Source organism: Molothrus aeneus, chromosome 9, assembly GCF_037042795.1.
Source record: "Molothrus aeneus isolate 106 chromosome 9, BPBGC_Maene_1.0, whole genome shotgun sequence".
Classification (NCBI taxonomy): Eukaryota; Metazoa; Chordata; class Aves; order Passeriformes; family Icteridae; genus Molothrus; species Molothrus aeneus.
In genome coordinates this window covers 4708521-4724998 of record NC_089654.1, presented here as the reverse complement: position 1 = coordinate 4724998, position 16478 = coordinate 4708521, and positions in this window count along the sequence as shown.

Below are 16478 nucleotides of genomic sequence, written 5' to 3'. Positions count from 1 at the left end.
GGGGGATATTGGTGAGATGGGATATTGGAAGACAACTTATGGAAAAAATCAGTTTCAGAAAACAGGATTCAGCTGAGCTAAGGAGGATGAGGATGCACAGGGAGGTCTATACCCCATCCTGGTTCTATGGGCCAGTGGAAATATGGACTGTTGGAATGTGGTACCCTCTTCTCTCCATCAGTGGGTGATTTAGGCCAGTTTCCTGGCTGATTGAGCTCACCCCTTTAGGATTTGAAGATTCTGAGGCACGAGCCGGGGAGGCTGCAGTGCTGCTGGGAGGGATGGAGAGGAGGCTTCCCCACCCTCCAAGGTGCACGGTGGGATGGTCCTTCCCACCCTGCTCCGGGCAGGTGGGAGGGGAGATGTGACTCCTCCCTCTCCAGCACCAGCCCAGGGTTGTTTGACCTCCTGCTTGTAACACATCCTCCACCCCGACCCTAGTCCAGGCCAGCTCTGTTTCTTTTCTCTGTCTCCCTGCCGGAGACAACTCCGGATCAGGTTGCACTCTGAAGCAGGCACACCGTTCTCAGACTCTGCAGAAAATCCATTTATCATATCAGCCTTGCATTAGCTAAAGTATCAGAGATAAAAATTATCTTGGAAATCTAAACACAGATTCTAATCTAAGGTACAGCAGCATCTGCTTCCCATTACTTTTTATGGCTTGCAAGGTTCGAGCGGCATCACTCCCGCTGTGAGATATTTGGGAAAGCAGAGGTCTGCTCTTCCCAGAACTCCAGGTCCCAGTGCTGTTTGCTGCTCATCTCCCAGGGCTCATCTGCATGGGAATAGCCGATTACTCAGCCTGCAGCGCTGGGAAGCATGTCCAGTGCAGTCCAGGCTCCACAGGCAGCGCTCTGCCTGAGCTCAGGGTTATGCTGACTTCAGCAGCACCAGCACTGGGCTTGGACTCCTTTCAGAAGGCAGCTCAGGGATGTTTTTCAGAGGTATTTGCAATACCAGCCTGCCAGACTGCGCTGGTCCAAACTGGCCGGGATGAAGCAGTGATGTGGATACACGGACACAAAGCCGTGGTTTCAGGCTGCTTTTCTAGCAGAGCTTTTTCTGAGCTGTGCTTTGGGGATGAGGAGCTCCACTCGAGTTGCTGCCAGAAGTGACTCAAACCTGCCACTACTTCTCACCTCACAAGGCCAAATCCTGCATGGTTGGGTGTGTGGGGCAGCTTTTGGCTTAGCCATGAGCAGGCCACTTGCTCCAGTGTAATTCAGGCACCTGGTAATGCAACCTCCCTTGTACCTCAGGGAATTGTTTCAGGGCAGCCACACCTCAGGGACACCCATGGCCCAGGTGGGGGCCCTGAGGACACTAACAGATCTTGATCTTATCAAACAGCTATCTGTATATGAAGGGAGAGTGCCAGGAGCATGGACCAGGTTCTGCCCTGTGGTGCTGAGCAATGGGACAAGAGGAAATGGGCAGAAATGGATGCACAGGAAGCTCCACGTGAACATGAGGAAAAACTTTGTTGTGCAGTGACTGAGCACTGGAACAGGTCGCCCAAAGGGGGTGTGGAGCCTCCCTCAGACACAAACCTGTGCCATCTGCTCTGGGATGACCCTGCTTGAGCAGGGAGGCTGGGCCAGATGACCCCACTGTGGTCCCTTCCAACCTGACCCATTCCCTGACCTGCCTCACCTTGGACTTTCGATGTTCCCCACTTGAGCTGAGCCCAGCCTGAGCTGCACTACAGGCTTGCCTGCCCTTTGCCCTGCTCCTGTGCTGCTGCTGCTTGGTTTTCCTGGCTTTTCCTTTAGGGAGCAGCCCTGCTCTTGTGCTTCTCCCTGACGGCAGCACGCTTGCCGTGGTGTGCAGTGCCTTGGGCATGTGCTGTGAACTCAGCCTTGCCCCGCCGCACAGAGACAAGTATGCAGCTCTGCAAACTACTGTTTGCCTCTGGAGACAAATTATGGCATGCTGCAATAGCTGAGGAATAGCATAAGAGGAGTATGCAATGAATCATGATGCATATGCACACGAGGGGAAAAGTTCAACCTTCTGTTTGCCATTATCTGACTCTTGAAAGCTGAACTGCTCAATTCTTGCATTTTCTGTGTGGAGTTTATTTCTGTGGCATTTCCTAAGTCTTTCTGTCTGTCTCAAGGCAGGGGAAAGAGAGTATGTCCCTCTGCAGAACATTGCATTTGTGCTGGCTTGCAAATAAAAAATCAAATCAAAAATAAAATAGGATAAGAAGCATGTCGTGTGTAACTCTAGATCTCTGTATTTGTGGAGTTGAACCCTTTTTGCTCAGCTTGCCCAGCTGTGGTGTGCCTGAAGGCTCATGTGCTGCTGGCTGGGGTGGAAGTGGCTGCAGGCACAGGGAGTTTGGAAACTATTGTGGCTGCAGGAGGAGATGTGCCCTGACATGCCAGTGGTATTAAAAAAAAATAATGTGTTTTGATTAGAGTCAGAGATGTCAAGTCATTTTTTCTCACTACATCAGTTGAAATGGGTTTTCTCTGATAGGGCCAAAGAAAGTGAAGAGAGGAGATCCTCTCCACCAACTTACTCAAAGTTGACTTCACATCTCAAGGCACCCGGTTTTCCCTAATAATGATAGCAAGAGGTCCCCACTTGAGCTCAGCCCAGCCTGAGCTGCAGGATTGCCTGCCTTTTGCCCTGTTCCTGGGCTGCTGCTTGGCTTTCCTGGCTTTTCCATTAGGGAGCATCCCTGCTCTCCCTGACTAATCTCCTAAACTAGCTCCCTTGGGGTGCTTGGGCTTTTCAGGGCAGCCTGAAATCCTCCAACATTTCTATAGCAATATAGGAAAATTAGTCTTTAATTCATTTCATGATCACTGTGCATAAATAGTCCCAAAGGATTGTGGTGCCCAGGATGAGATACAAATCAGGCATTTGTTGGTCTCTGCTCAATACGTCAGATTTTGTCAAATTTCCAAACTGCATAGTGGATATTTGTCCTTCCTCAGGCAAATATTTAATGCAAAGAGCAGGCCAAGAGGTTTCCAATCATCTCTTAATTATCTATGAACACCCACATGGGAGAGGGTTTCTTTGGCGGGGGGGGGGGAACAAAAGCATCTCCTTAATCTAGCGGAAAAATGAGATCCTAAAATAATGAGGAAACAGAAGCTAAACACATTTAGAGTGGTGACAAGACGTGGGTTTTCAAGAATGACACTAATTATGCATTGAAACCCATTAACTTGGTGACTGGAAGAGCCTGCATTCCTTCCTTCCTGCCCTTGGCTGCCAGAACTCCTCTGGCAGTGCGGGCTGAGCCACGCAGGAGCTCAGGGCTGCCCCTGCTGCTGCTGCCCCTCACCTGGGAGGAGGAAGTGTGGGAATGCCTTACAATGGTTGTAACCTCACCCTGCTCCACAGCCTGGAGCCTTAACCCTGAAACCTTAACCCTGAAGTCTAAGGATGCCCATTTCTACTTGAGCAGTAATTTAGGACCAATTTCTCGGGCAACAACACGTGTTCTTGCTGGGATTAGGACCAGGAGGAACCAGTCACCTCATTCCATCTCAGATCCCATTCCTGGACCACCTTGCTCTGCTCCACACACTTTTGGTGAGTTGGTTTTATCATAGCTCTATGCATGTCCTAGAGAAGCACATGTGGGTCTTGTGTCTAAAACTACAACTTTGGTTACATAGCAATGAGGGCAGTTAAAAGAACAATTTCCCTGGAACTGACCTGCCAAATGAACCTGGCCAAAACACACTTGCGATGTTTACACCAGTCTGATTTTTCTTGATAGTCTCTCAGGGAAAAAAAACCCAACAAAATAAAGCCCTCCCCCTCAGTGATATTAATTAATCACAGTGATATTTGCTTTCTTATTGGGTGCTTAAGCTGGCCGTGCAATTACCAAACTTAGAAAACTGTGCCATATCTTATCTTTTTATTAAAAAAAACCAAAACAAAACAAAAAAACAAACCAGCTGTGACTGTGTGATCTGGCTGCATGCAGCAGTGAAAGGTCATTCTGGAGAACAGGCTCTGGGACCAAGCACTGTTTGGATATTTACAGACCTCAAACAGTTTGGGATCAGAGATACTGGATAGGATTTTGCACAGAATTTGATACAGCAGAGCCTAGACCTCAAAGTGTTCCCAAAACCCAGGGATGAGGATTGTCTGTACGGGTTAATCCTGCCCGTCCGTGCACTGGAGAAAATCCTGCAGCATTCTCCCTGTGCCCACCCCCTTGGGAGCTGGAGGAGAATTCAGGTCAAAGTACAGAGAACTGTATCACAGTATTAGCACTTATTATCCAGTTTGATTCTATTAAGGGAAACCTGCAGTGAGGAATGAGAATGGAGCTGGCCCTTTCCACAAGTGCTTTAACAGCTGGTGGCCCAAGAGCTGTTTTGATGAAATAAATCACCCCGGTGGAAAAATCTCAAAAGCCGCAGACTGTGGAAAGTTGACCAGATCTTTACTGGCAATATTTAGGGATGCTCTAAACAATGAGACAGTTGTTTTCCTGTTACTTTCAGTACTGTGCCTGGAAAAACATGATATCCCTGAAGCTTGCCTGCCCTGGAAGCCTTGGGATGCGTGGCACTGCTAAACCTGACTGCAGGATTCCTGGAGGGGCTCCTGTGCTTGTAAAGAATTTTAGTCTATCCAATAATTAGCTGGATTGCCTTGACCTCAGCTGGAGAAAGCAGGATAGGCACGGTTGGAGGTTTTTTTGCTTCTGGAGCCTGGCTTATTCCTGCAAGCATCCTCCACAATCCTGCACCTGCTGTGAATTCCTGGGGAAAAAAAAGGAGAAAAAAAAAAAAAGGTTGTTGCAATGCACAGCCTCTGCCATAAAACCTGTGAAAAGTAAATACAGAGGCAGAGCTGAATGAGCCCTCAGACCCCAGTGAGGGGCTGTAAGGCACCAGCTCCCTCAGTGCCTGTGGCAAGTCCCCCCCTTGGAACTGTCTGGCCTCTGGATGGCATCACAGGGAGGCAAATCCAGAGTTTCCATCTGCTAACGCCATTTTGGATTATAACTCGAAGGAGATGAGCTGCAAAAAAAGCATCTCCTGGGGCAGACAGAGGCTTTGCCTGCTCAGACTGGAGAGAAGAGCTGGGCAGAGGCTGCACACACACAGGACAGGTCATCTCATCAGAAAGAGATCTAATGTTCACCTTCTGCTCCTGGGAAGTTCTTCAGTCCAGGTGCAGTGCTGGGTGTCCTGTCAGGGGCTGGGACTAAGGACAGGCAGGAAAAAATAATCTCCTCTAAGATGCTGAGCTCAGAAATCCTCCTGCAGCAGCAAAAGGAGGTTAAGGCAGACAAGAAAGGAGACCTTTCCTGTCTGGTTGCTGTTGGTGGCTGTTTCTGATGAGGCTTGACCTTTTCCTGAGTGCTGCAGAGGAGCTGAGTGCTGGCCTGAAGCGGTGAGGAAGTAGAATAGAAATAATCTGCAAACGTGATCTGCCAAACTCTGTCCAACCAAGCCTTTTTCTTTAACTGGGGCTTTGTGGAAGTGGTAGTGGTGGTTCAAATACAAGGTGCAGGGGTTGCTGGTGGGGCTCCTCTCCTCCAGGCAGGCTCTCAGAGAGATTTTTGGGTCCCCCTGGTTGGCGGGTCCTGTGTGGCACCTTCTGCTGCTGTTCCTATCAGTGCTTTTCATGAAGCTCTGATGGGTGAGAGCCACCAGTCTCCCTGCTCATTCTCCTGAAGGGAAAACCTGATGACCTCCCAAGAAAACATCACCGGCACCTTTTCACAATCAGCCCAGCGCCCAGCTTTGCATACAATTTCCTTCCCTACCCCGTTGTTTCTCCTGTTTACACTCCTGTCCCATTTACACCTTTCAATGACACAAAGGATCAGTCTCCCGTGTTTATACAACAGCTTTTGGCCATGGTTCCTTTGTTGTGGATAAAGCAGAGAGCCTTTACGGAGATTCATTCCACCTTATGGAAGAAAAGCACGAAAATGAGTTATTACAGTCAGAAAGTCCTATGTTTACAGGGTAAAAAAATAGACCATGTAATGCAGTAACTGTGGGCTGTGGGAGAAAAGATGTAATTGTTGTCTGTGCTAAACACAAACCTAAACAGGATCACAAATAATTAGCTATTTAATAGGTGACTAGAGTAAATACTGCAATTAAAAATCCTATTAAAAATAATATTAAAAAAAGAAACCTCGCAAGAAATGCAGCTTTGTCCTGGACTGCCAGTCAACAAAATCAACAAACCATTATGAAAAAAAATGTCCGTGCATGCCCAAATCAGTAAAACACATAGTAATTACTTGGCACATTTTATCTTCAAAGTCCTCTGCGTGAGCTAAGTAATTAATCCTCCCAACACCTCGGTGCGGTATGTGCAGCAGGCACCGGTGAAAAGCAAGTTTGTCTTGCAGCCAGGTACAAATACCTTGTTGTGGGGCTCGTTCTTGATAGAGGAAATGCCACTGTAAAGTCAATAACGGGGAGTGGAGGTGGTTATCTCTTCAATGGCTCTCATTGTTAGCCGCTGCTGCTTTTGTTTGAGGAGGGGGGACTGAGACACGAGGAATTCGGAGGCTGTCCTTGGATTCCCCATCGCATTCCAGGGTGAGCAATGGCTTTGGAGAAAGCCCACGCAGCTTCTGCCTTCACTCCTGCGTCTGAACCGGGGTCAGGGTGATCTGCCAGGCCTGAAAACACTTCCCCACACAGGCTTTGGGTCTGCCGAGTAGAAGTTAATGGCTTTCAGTTTAATTGGTTGTTTGAGGGCAGAGGGAGAAGGGAGCTCCCCCTTGCTCGCGGTGATGCTCCAGCAGCAGCAGCAGCAGCTGGGGAGGGCAGGTGAGACCTGGGTGATAAAACCTCGGGTGCCTGTGGTGCTCTGAGCCCATTTTTGGGCTCTCTGCCAAACAGAGGACAGCTTTCTACTCTGACCCTTCTGCCATCAAGCCAAAAGGTGGGGAAAAGATAACTGCAAGTAGCAGATCAGAGCGGAATAACGTGGGGGAAGGAGAGGTGAGGATGCAGTGGTAGAGCATGGAAAACTCACGTTAACATCAAGCTGTGTCATAAACACATCCAAGCCTGAGCTCTGGGAGCGCCAGCAGAAATAAAATACCTTACAGAGAGAAATCAAAGGTGGTACCGTCAGCTGCATCCTTCTCCTGTAAAGTGCAGCAGAAGGCAGGTGCCACAAGGAGCAAACCTTCCACCTGGGAATGACTAATCTCACCCTGGCTGCCATTAAGAGACCATTTGCAGCAGTGGCTAATTGGGCTGAGCAAAATAAACTTTCCCACAAAGAAGGGTGAGCTACAAATGGAAAAATACCTGTGCAGAGATTAATTCTGGTGTGGGAAGGAAGGCGCTTCTGCCAAATGAAAGGGAGCATTGGAAAAAGGAGCAGCTTTCCCTTTGATCAGAGGGGCACCTGGGCAGCAAGGAGGAAAATGGAGGTTTATGGATGGAGGGAAACACAGGTTTATGGAGATGCAGCTGGCAGAGAAGAGCATTTTCACCAAAAGTGAGATTTTTGTAGCTGTAGTTTTGTAGCAGCACAGGTGTGCTGCTGTGTATGTGGAAGGGGAACATTGCTGTACATCAGGTACAGGTCAGGATGTGAACAACACCAAAATGTGGCTCCTCCCCCCTTCAAGGAAGGCAATTTTTCCTTTTTTTTTCCCTCCTTTATTTTTTTTTCTCTTTTTCCTCTTCTCCAGGCTCCTCTGCTTCTCAGCTCTCAGGGGAGCCCCATACCTGACTTTATTCTCCAGCCTGCTGTTGATCAGGAAAAATGATGTTCTCCAGGATGAATCCCCAAGAATAGGTACTCATCAGCCTCATTAGCCTGGTCATCTCCCTGTGGATTTTCCATTTTTCTAGGAATTGAAAGGAAAACAAAGGAGGCAGAGTTCAGAATCTCGAATAGGTTTAGTAACACGTCGTGCAGGCACAAGTCATGCAGTGTTTTCACAAGTCCCATCTCAAATCCAGAGTAAACTGCCAAGTTATTTCCCCGTAGGATAGGCTCAGTGACGTGCATCAGCTGGGTCATCAGCAGAGCCCAGCCCTGAAAGCAGCATCTAAACACATGCTGGGGCTTAAGCAAGGAGCTCAAGCACGCGCTTTAGGATTACGTGCTATCCTGATTTATAAATAATTCCCACAACTCTGATTAGAAGCATGGGATGGAGGCTGGTCTCTGTGCTGAGATATATTGACCTGTCTATTCAGAGGTTTCCAGGGAATGTCGCCTTTCCAACTCTCTCCTTTTGTGCCATTAGAATGTCAGGCTTGGCTGGAAGAGCTGTGTCGGTGATTCCTCTTTGAAGCTTGATGTGACAGCACCATGTGGAAAAACTCCTATTAACAAAGCCCATACTGTTACTCCTCAAATATTTAACTGCCATCAAATGCCTGCTTATTTCTGCTCTTCCCAAATAATCTTAATTCTGCTCTTTGCCAATAACTCACTGCTTGGAATTGGAGGGCATTTCATTATTTCTTCAGTGTCTCTTTCTCAAGAGAAAATCTGCTTTGCCACACCAGTTGCTTCTGAAAGGACACAAAGAACAGGGACACTTGGGACCCATCCTTTCCAGAAGGTGATGGATTCCATGACTCATCCAGGAGCTGCTGGATTCCCTGGAGAAAAGGGGATCCAAACTGGACCACAGACATCAGCAAATAACCCTGTGCTTCTCAGCATTTTTCAGAGCAAATGTCCCAAGCACATGACTTTCCTTTCTGCCTTCCAGGCAGTGGGAAGCAGCATTCCCAGACTACACACATGACTTTCCCCTGTTTATCCCACAGTGTCTCTCGGCTTAGACCCCTCTGCCATCCATCATCCATTCAGAGATACAGATTTCACTAATAGCCACAGTGTAAATATCTACAGTAAACAGTTGTAACAGCTGACTTTTAGTAGCCACTGTGCATATGGAACTGCATAAACAGGAAGGACGATTATAGGGATGGAAACATTGGCACAGGAAGGAAGGAAAACAAGAAAGTACAAGGCTGAAGTCCTAGACTAATTAATTAATATAACATTAATTAACTAATGTATATAATTAATATAATTAATTATATATAAATATATAAAATATTAATTAATTACTGTATTAATATAATTAATTAATATAATAATTTATTAGAAATGACCCTTCTCTTCTGAAGGCCCATGAAGCAAACACGTAATATTGTTTGGCCCTACAAAATAATGCATAGCACTGAAATTCATCTGATATTACCTTTTTGACCCAAATGATTAGCCAGGATGTGGGGTCTCGGGGCTTTTTTTTCCACTAAAAGTAGATATTAATGATGGTCTCAAGTATTTCTTTAACACAATCCTGTTTATTTCAAAGCCTGGGCAAAATCCTTATTCCCTGAACTCATTAGGAATTAAATAGCAGGAGGCAGTTTCCTTGGGCAGTGGTCCAACTCCCCTTTTCCAGCCAGCACTCAACCCAAAAAACTCACTTCATCAGTCTCATTTCAAGGTCATGCTTCATGTGCTTCTTCAGTTATCCTTGACTTTTTCAGCTGCCTTCTCTCCTTGCTACTGTGATATTTCTCATGACGTTTTTACTACCTATTTCTCTCCTTTCCCCCTGTTTCCTTTCCATTCCCACCCTCCCCTTCACCCCAAAAAAGACCCAAGAAACAGCATGAAATCCTTTCAAATCCTTAGCCCATAGCACTTGCTCACACTTTAGGCAGTGTGAATGTTTGGGCACTAATTCTCCCCTCACTCTTGCAAAAATAGTTATTTCTTCCACTTATTCTCATCAAAAAATGACATTTATTCTCATCAAAAAGTTTGTTTTCATCTCCCTCCCACCTGACAGTGACTTTGTAATTTCAGTTGTTGTCGCTTGCCTGTGATTTATTTTATTTTTTATTTTGTTTTATTTTTTATTTATTTAATTTAATTTAATTTAATTTAATTTTATTTTATTTTATTTTATTTTATTTTTTATTTTATTATATTTATTTTTATTTTAGTATTTATTTTATTTTACTATTTATTTTATTTTTAATTTTGTTTTATTTATTTTATTTTATTTTATTTCTTGTTTTATTATATTTATTTTTATTTTATATTTTATTTTATATTTTATTTTATTATGTTTATTTTTATTTTATTTTTTGTTTTATTTTATTTTATTTTATTTTATTTTATTTTATTTCTTGTTTTATTATATTTATTTTTATTTTATATTTTATTTTATATTTTATTTTATTATGTTTATTTTTATTTTATATTTTGTTTTATTTTATTTTATTTTATTTCTTGTTTTATTATATTTATTTTTATTTTATATTTTATTTTATATTTTATTTTATTATATTTATTTTTATTATATTTTTTGTTTTATTTTATTATTTTATTTTATTATTTTCATTATTTCATTTCTTTTATTTTAATTTTTATTTTTTTCTTGTCTCCACAATAATCTTCCCGAGGGAAAGACAGAATTTTTTCTGCTTTTTTAGCCAGGCTTTGCCTCTGGATGGGGTTTTGTTTTTACTTTCCCCTCCAGCTGGTAAATCCCTGTCACCATGTCACACACCAAACAGTGACAAATTCCTGTGCACACTTTGGCTGTGGGTTCACAGGCACACACTTTGGACCTCAGCAAGAAGAAATATTGGCTTCCATTCCCCCCCTCTGCCAGAATAACTCTTCCTTTCCATGTGTTTGTTTAACTAATCTGTGCTAAGGCCACCTGCTCCTCCAAAGGCAGCAGCAGCATTAAGAAAATAACAAAATGCTTCAATATTTCAGTGGGAATCAAGGCTCTGTGGCTTTTTTTGGGCACGGCAGCAGGGTATTTACAAGGCTAATTTCAGCTACTCAGAGCATTTCAGGAGGTTTTTAAAGGGGGGGACCCATGAACCTGAACTGAGCCAGGCTTAAACTCGGTTTTATCCATCCCAGGTGCCAGGAGGGCTCAGACCCACACTCTGTATTCCCTGCTTGGATCTGCTGTGTCCTGCAGAAGGAGGAAGGTTGTTTGGCTTGGAGCCGGGCAGATGGCTGACAAAATAATGTGGCCAAATTAAGATGGATGAAAAGTGGGGACACAGGAGGGGAGAAAAGTGAATTTCTTTTCCTCTTGTGGAAAATGTAAGCAGGCCAATACCTGCTGCAGTCCAGGTGGCATTCATTTCCCTCATTTAACTTGTTGAGGAGACTGGGATTTTAATTTTATTTCATTTATTTTCTTTTTACGATTTTCTCGAAGCCTTATTTTTTTTCATCCGTATTTTGATTTTCTGTAGAACCACATGTCTTCTTGCTACATGGAAAAGATTCAGTAAGCCATCACCTCCACTTCCTAAAACACTTTTACCAGTGATTTTTCCTTTTTCTAAATTAAATGTATTTTTGAAAACCTGCTGTTGCTTAAAAAAACCCAACCAGAAAAAAAAAAATAACCAAAAAGAAGTAGTAATAGAATTAAGAATTCTAATAATTCTGTGGGAGAGATGTAGCCTGTGGTGACTGGCTGAGGGACAATCCTGCTCTCTCCCTGCAGGCATTCCTTGGAGGAACATCACAGGTGAATCGTGGCAGCAGGGAGAAATGAATGTCTTCTACAATCCTTAGAAATCTGGATTCCTTATCCTGGGGAAGGATGGACTTCAGCTCTGGTGAGTTCATATTCCATGGGACACCATGTGCACACAACCACAAACCGTAATCAATTAATGATCAGAACATGAAATAATTTCAATAATTAATTAATTTCAATAATTAAATAATTTCAATAAATAATTTCAATAATTTCAGTCCAAGGCCTGCTGTCAAGGGAAACACCACGGAGATTGTGTTATCATAAACTGGTGAACAAACTGTGAAAAAAAAGACTTTTCCTGGTGCAGAGGAAAGTGGGAAATATCTAAAAAGAGCAGGAGAGGCAATGCAATTATGAAGAATTTGAAGCTGCAACATAAATACAAGAATATACCCCCTGAACCAGCACTGCTCTAAAAGATGTGTAATTTTAAACTCATGAAATGCACCCATTAAATCACATATGCTAATTTTGTGCTTAAAATTAGGCCTCACTGGGCTGGAGGTCAGGTGGGGCATGGATATAAATGGTGTTGTACTCTTGGTGTGTCACATGGAGTGAAAAGGAAAAGAAATAAAAAAAGAAAAGAGGTGAGAAGATGTGAATCAAGGAAGAAAATTCCTGTTTGGATAGCCAATACACAAGGATGAGGCCAGAAATATCACATCAGGAGAGGGAAGAGGGATATCCTTGGAACAATTGGATCAGGTAACCTTGAAAGAACCAGCAAAGTTGCTGTCTTGGTGATGTTCTCAAAAGACAAGGTTGAATTTGAGACAGTTCCTTTTGTTTTCATAGCAGGCTTCCCTTCGCTTCTTCCTTTCCTAATTATATTCCATATATATTTCCTAATTATATTTCCATATTCCATGTTAAAAAAAAAAAAACAAAAACCTGCAGAAGATCTTCTGCCTTTGTTTAGGAGCTCCTGGAGTCCCATCACTGCTTCTCTGTTGCTGCAAAAGGAATCTCCCACCTCAAGTGGCAGCTTCAAGGCTTCTGGAGAACGTACCACATTATCTGGTTGGAAAACCCCTGGCCATTTAATAAGTGCTTGGGTTTCTTATAATCTTATCAATAATTTTGCTCACAAAGACTGATTGCCAACAGAAAAATACTTCTGTGGGTCTGATCCAAAGCTCAGGTAAAGTCAATGAAAATATTCCTCAGGCACTCTCCATGTGGGACCATATTTTGACCTGTCTTTCCAAAGCTTGCAGGGAAAGAGAGCTGTTCAATTTGTCTAGTTGCTCTTTAACGAATGGTTTTAGTGTTTTTAAAATTCTGCCTTTGGGATGTTCATGCATCACTGAGCACTGTTAAAATAGAATTTGACATTGGTATTCACAGCAATGCTAAGAAAACTGCCTTTCTTTATAGGAAGGAAAATACCTAACCCTAAAAGGAACATTAAACACATAAATAACATGAAACATGCCTGTTTCCACAATAATTTCAATGATTCATTTATTTGTTTTTAGTCCAGGGCTTTTAAGATAAAGATTCATCATATGAATTATTTTTTTAGGTAATGCACACCATAAACATTTTATTTTCCCTCTCAAGATCTGATCCTTTTCCTTTTTTTTTTTTCCTGCGGAAAGCAAAATTTTTCCAAACTTTTGGTGAATAAGTGATGACGACGGGAAGTTCTCTAATCTCTTGCCATTTCCAAGTGAGTCCACGTGGAGCTTTTGGATGGAAAGTTGCAGCAGAAGGTTCCAAGGGCTGCAGGGCTCTCTAGCTCCAAGCTGGGCTGAGTGTATGGAGATGTATCCCAGGCAGCAAAATCCAACTTTTCCAGAATAAGCTCATTTTAAAGATGTGTGGATGTGGCACTTGGGGACATGGGTTAGTGGTGGACTTGGCAGTGCTGGGCTAGCAGTTGGACTTGATGATCTCAAAGGTCTTTTCCAAACTAAATGATGCTCTGATTCTATTTTTTTTTTCTCATGCTTGCCCTCTAATGAGCTGTGGCAGCTTTTTCTTGCCTGCACATTCCTTAATACCTATGTAGCCAGAACCCTCTGGGATAGGCAGGGGAGGATTTGGCTGCTGTAGGGCTGTCACAGGATCATTCTGGTCTGACCCTGGGGACCATGCTCTGATTTTCCTTTTTCCCACATCCAGAGGTGCTTGTTTGGAGGGAGTGTGAAATCTGCATTTCAGCAGCCCAGTCTTTAGTCCCCGGATTAACTCCTCCTGCTCCTCCCTTGCAGAGGAGTTGTGTCATCTGGACAGGGGCTTAGGGGTGAGGAATGAGTCTGTCCATGACTTCTGGTGATTTAACAGGGTGGTTTATTCCATTAATACATTATGTTTGGAGGCATGGCCCTTGGGAATCAATGGGGATATTTCCAGTTGGTTTCCATTAACCAAATATAAAATGGAGTTGCAGCTTCAGAGGCATTAAACTATGGAAAAACTCCAGTAATCACAAACCCTGGGACACCAGACCCTACAGATCATGGCCCTGGGTGGTAGGTGAATGTGACTTGTAGAACAGTCTCCTCTCTCAGGGTTAAGGCCAAGCCTTGGAAGGACCAACTCGATCTTGGTTTAGCGAGTATGGGATCAAGAACAAACCCCTTCACCCTTGCTAAAGTTCCCTCACCAAACACACCAAGAAATGAAACATGGCATTTCTTCCAAGGTTATTACATTGCTGTCAAGTATATATATATATATGTATATATATATATATATATATATAACATGAGATATATTAGGGATATTAGGCTTGTGCTTGTGGTGGTCTTCTCCAAATTCCTCATCCCTCCTGCAAGGGGACCTTGTTTCAGGTCTTGTGCTCCAAGTTTCCAGCTCTGTGGTGGTCACAGCTCTCCCTCACTGCTTCTCCTGTTTTTTTCATTGTGTAAACTTTTCAGTTTACTGCAGCTCCTTTATCCATGTGGGAAATGTTGTTTTTTTTTTTATAGGCCTTACACCACTGGGGAGAGACAAAAAAAGTCAGCTGGGTTCAGCTCTCAGATTTGCTGCAATAAAAACAATACAGGAGCAAAAGGAATTAATGAATATTGAATATCAAAAGTGGACTCAGTTCTAGAACATTTTGAGCATTTTTGCTTTGGAGCAAATACTCTGCTTGGGCTAAAATGTGAAAGGCTTGCAGGATTTTAATTTTTTTCCAGAGAGAGGGTTGCTGCTATGTGGAAATACTATCTCTTATGCCACATAGTAAAGTACATTTTTTTCTTCTTTTGCAAAAAAGTGGTGAGAAGCCAGCTTTCTTATTTATCCAGCTTGTCATTCCACAGGGAGAGGACTGGAGATTTAGTAATATCTAGAAAAAAGGATTGCCAATACAAATGCAATTGTCTCTCACAAAGTCACATTAAGGAGACAACATTCAGTGCTTCCAAAAAGGCAAAACAAAGCTGGATGTAAAATAATTTTGAGAGGAATTTGTGGTATGTAACTAGGAATGAGTGCATGCCTGCTGAAAGGACAGATCATTTAAGTTCAATGGGATGTATTTCTTCACAAGTCAGATATTCCATGTATCATAATTCAGGAAGCCCCATGGGAGCAGCTGTAGGTGGAGAATGGACTCTTGGGTGATGTGTTTATTCACAGGCTCAACAGGAATCAAAGCTTTTCCAAATGGAGAGCTGTTTGCGTGCTTAAGACATCCACTAAAGTTGCCCAGCTGGGCTGGTGGGACACTCTATGTACAGCCAAGAAAACATGGATTGAACACTGGGACATTAACCCATAAACAAAGCAGGGATCCAGGAGTCCTGTGCACAGGACTTGGCAACTTCAGCTCTTTGATGATAGCAGGAGAGGCAGAACTCAGATCCCAGCTCAGCTATGAAATTTAACCACACCTCCACGTCCCCAGCCCTGCACAGTTCTGGCTAAATTGCATTAATTTTAGTGTAAACAGGACGTGTTTCATATTTATGCAGGGCTCTGGCTGGGATTGCTGTCCTGAACCCGAGCCACGGCAAATGAACATCTCCTCTTCAGCCTTGTTTTTGTTTTGCTGGTTCTGCTTACAGCAAACAACCGTGTCTGAGAAGCCTGGGGTCCGTGGGATCAACTGTTTAATCAGCTGTAGCAAGAATGTGATTGTCTTTGTTGTTAACCACTCAGCTATGAAAAGCGTGAATAGTATATGTACATTTGGAAGCACCACATGAGTGGTTTTGTCCCTGCTTTGCTCCCTCCTACTGGTCAGATGCTCAAAATAAGTTAAATATTTTGGAAGTCAAGCATTTTGCTGTTTTTTTCTCCAAAGTCTGTGTTTTCAGTTCAAACAGATAATTGCATCTGTAATGGAGAGATGTTTTCCTCGCTTGGCACTGTTAACATCATAAAACACCTGCTAGGGCTGAGCTGCTTTTACCTCTGAAATGTTTGTTTTGCACCACTTTTTCTGCAATATAAATGTACCACTGTAACTACAAAAGCTTTGCCTTAAAATTGTTTAAAAGCCCCCCTCCTTGGCATGGAAGAATTATACTCACTTTTGCTAGGCTTTGTTGGATTTTTTTTTTTTTTATATATTTTTCTTAAGCTCTAAACATTTTTAGGCTTGCAAGAGAAAGGAAAAAAACCCATCCAAGTCTAATGTAACTGTTGAAGTGTCAGAAATGCAAATCTGCTGCTGCTGTTTTGGTGTACATGGGGTGGAGGATGGAGGATGAGGAGGTGGTTCCTCCTCCCAGGGCAGCAGCTTTGCATCGCTGCAAAGGCAGGATTGCACTGCCTCTCTCTGCCCACACAGCAGTCAGAAAGGGCTTTTTCTGCAGTTTAGGGGTGCCCAGCACACAGCTCACTGCTCACACTGGGCAGCTGGGCTGGCAGAGGTCACTGGTGGTCGCTCAGCACCACGGAGGAGCCAACTCTGGTCCTGGCTGCTCCTGGGCTCTGCAGTGTGGCTGAAACCAGATGAGGACCAGCTCATGTGAGT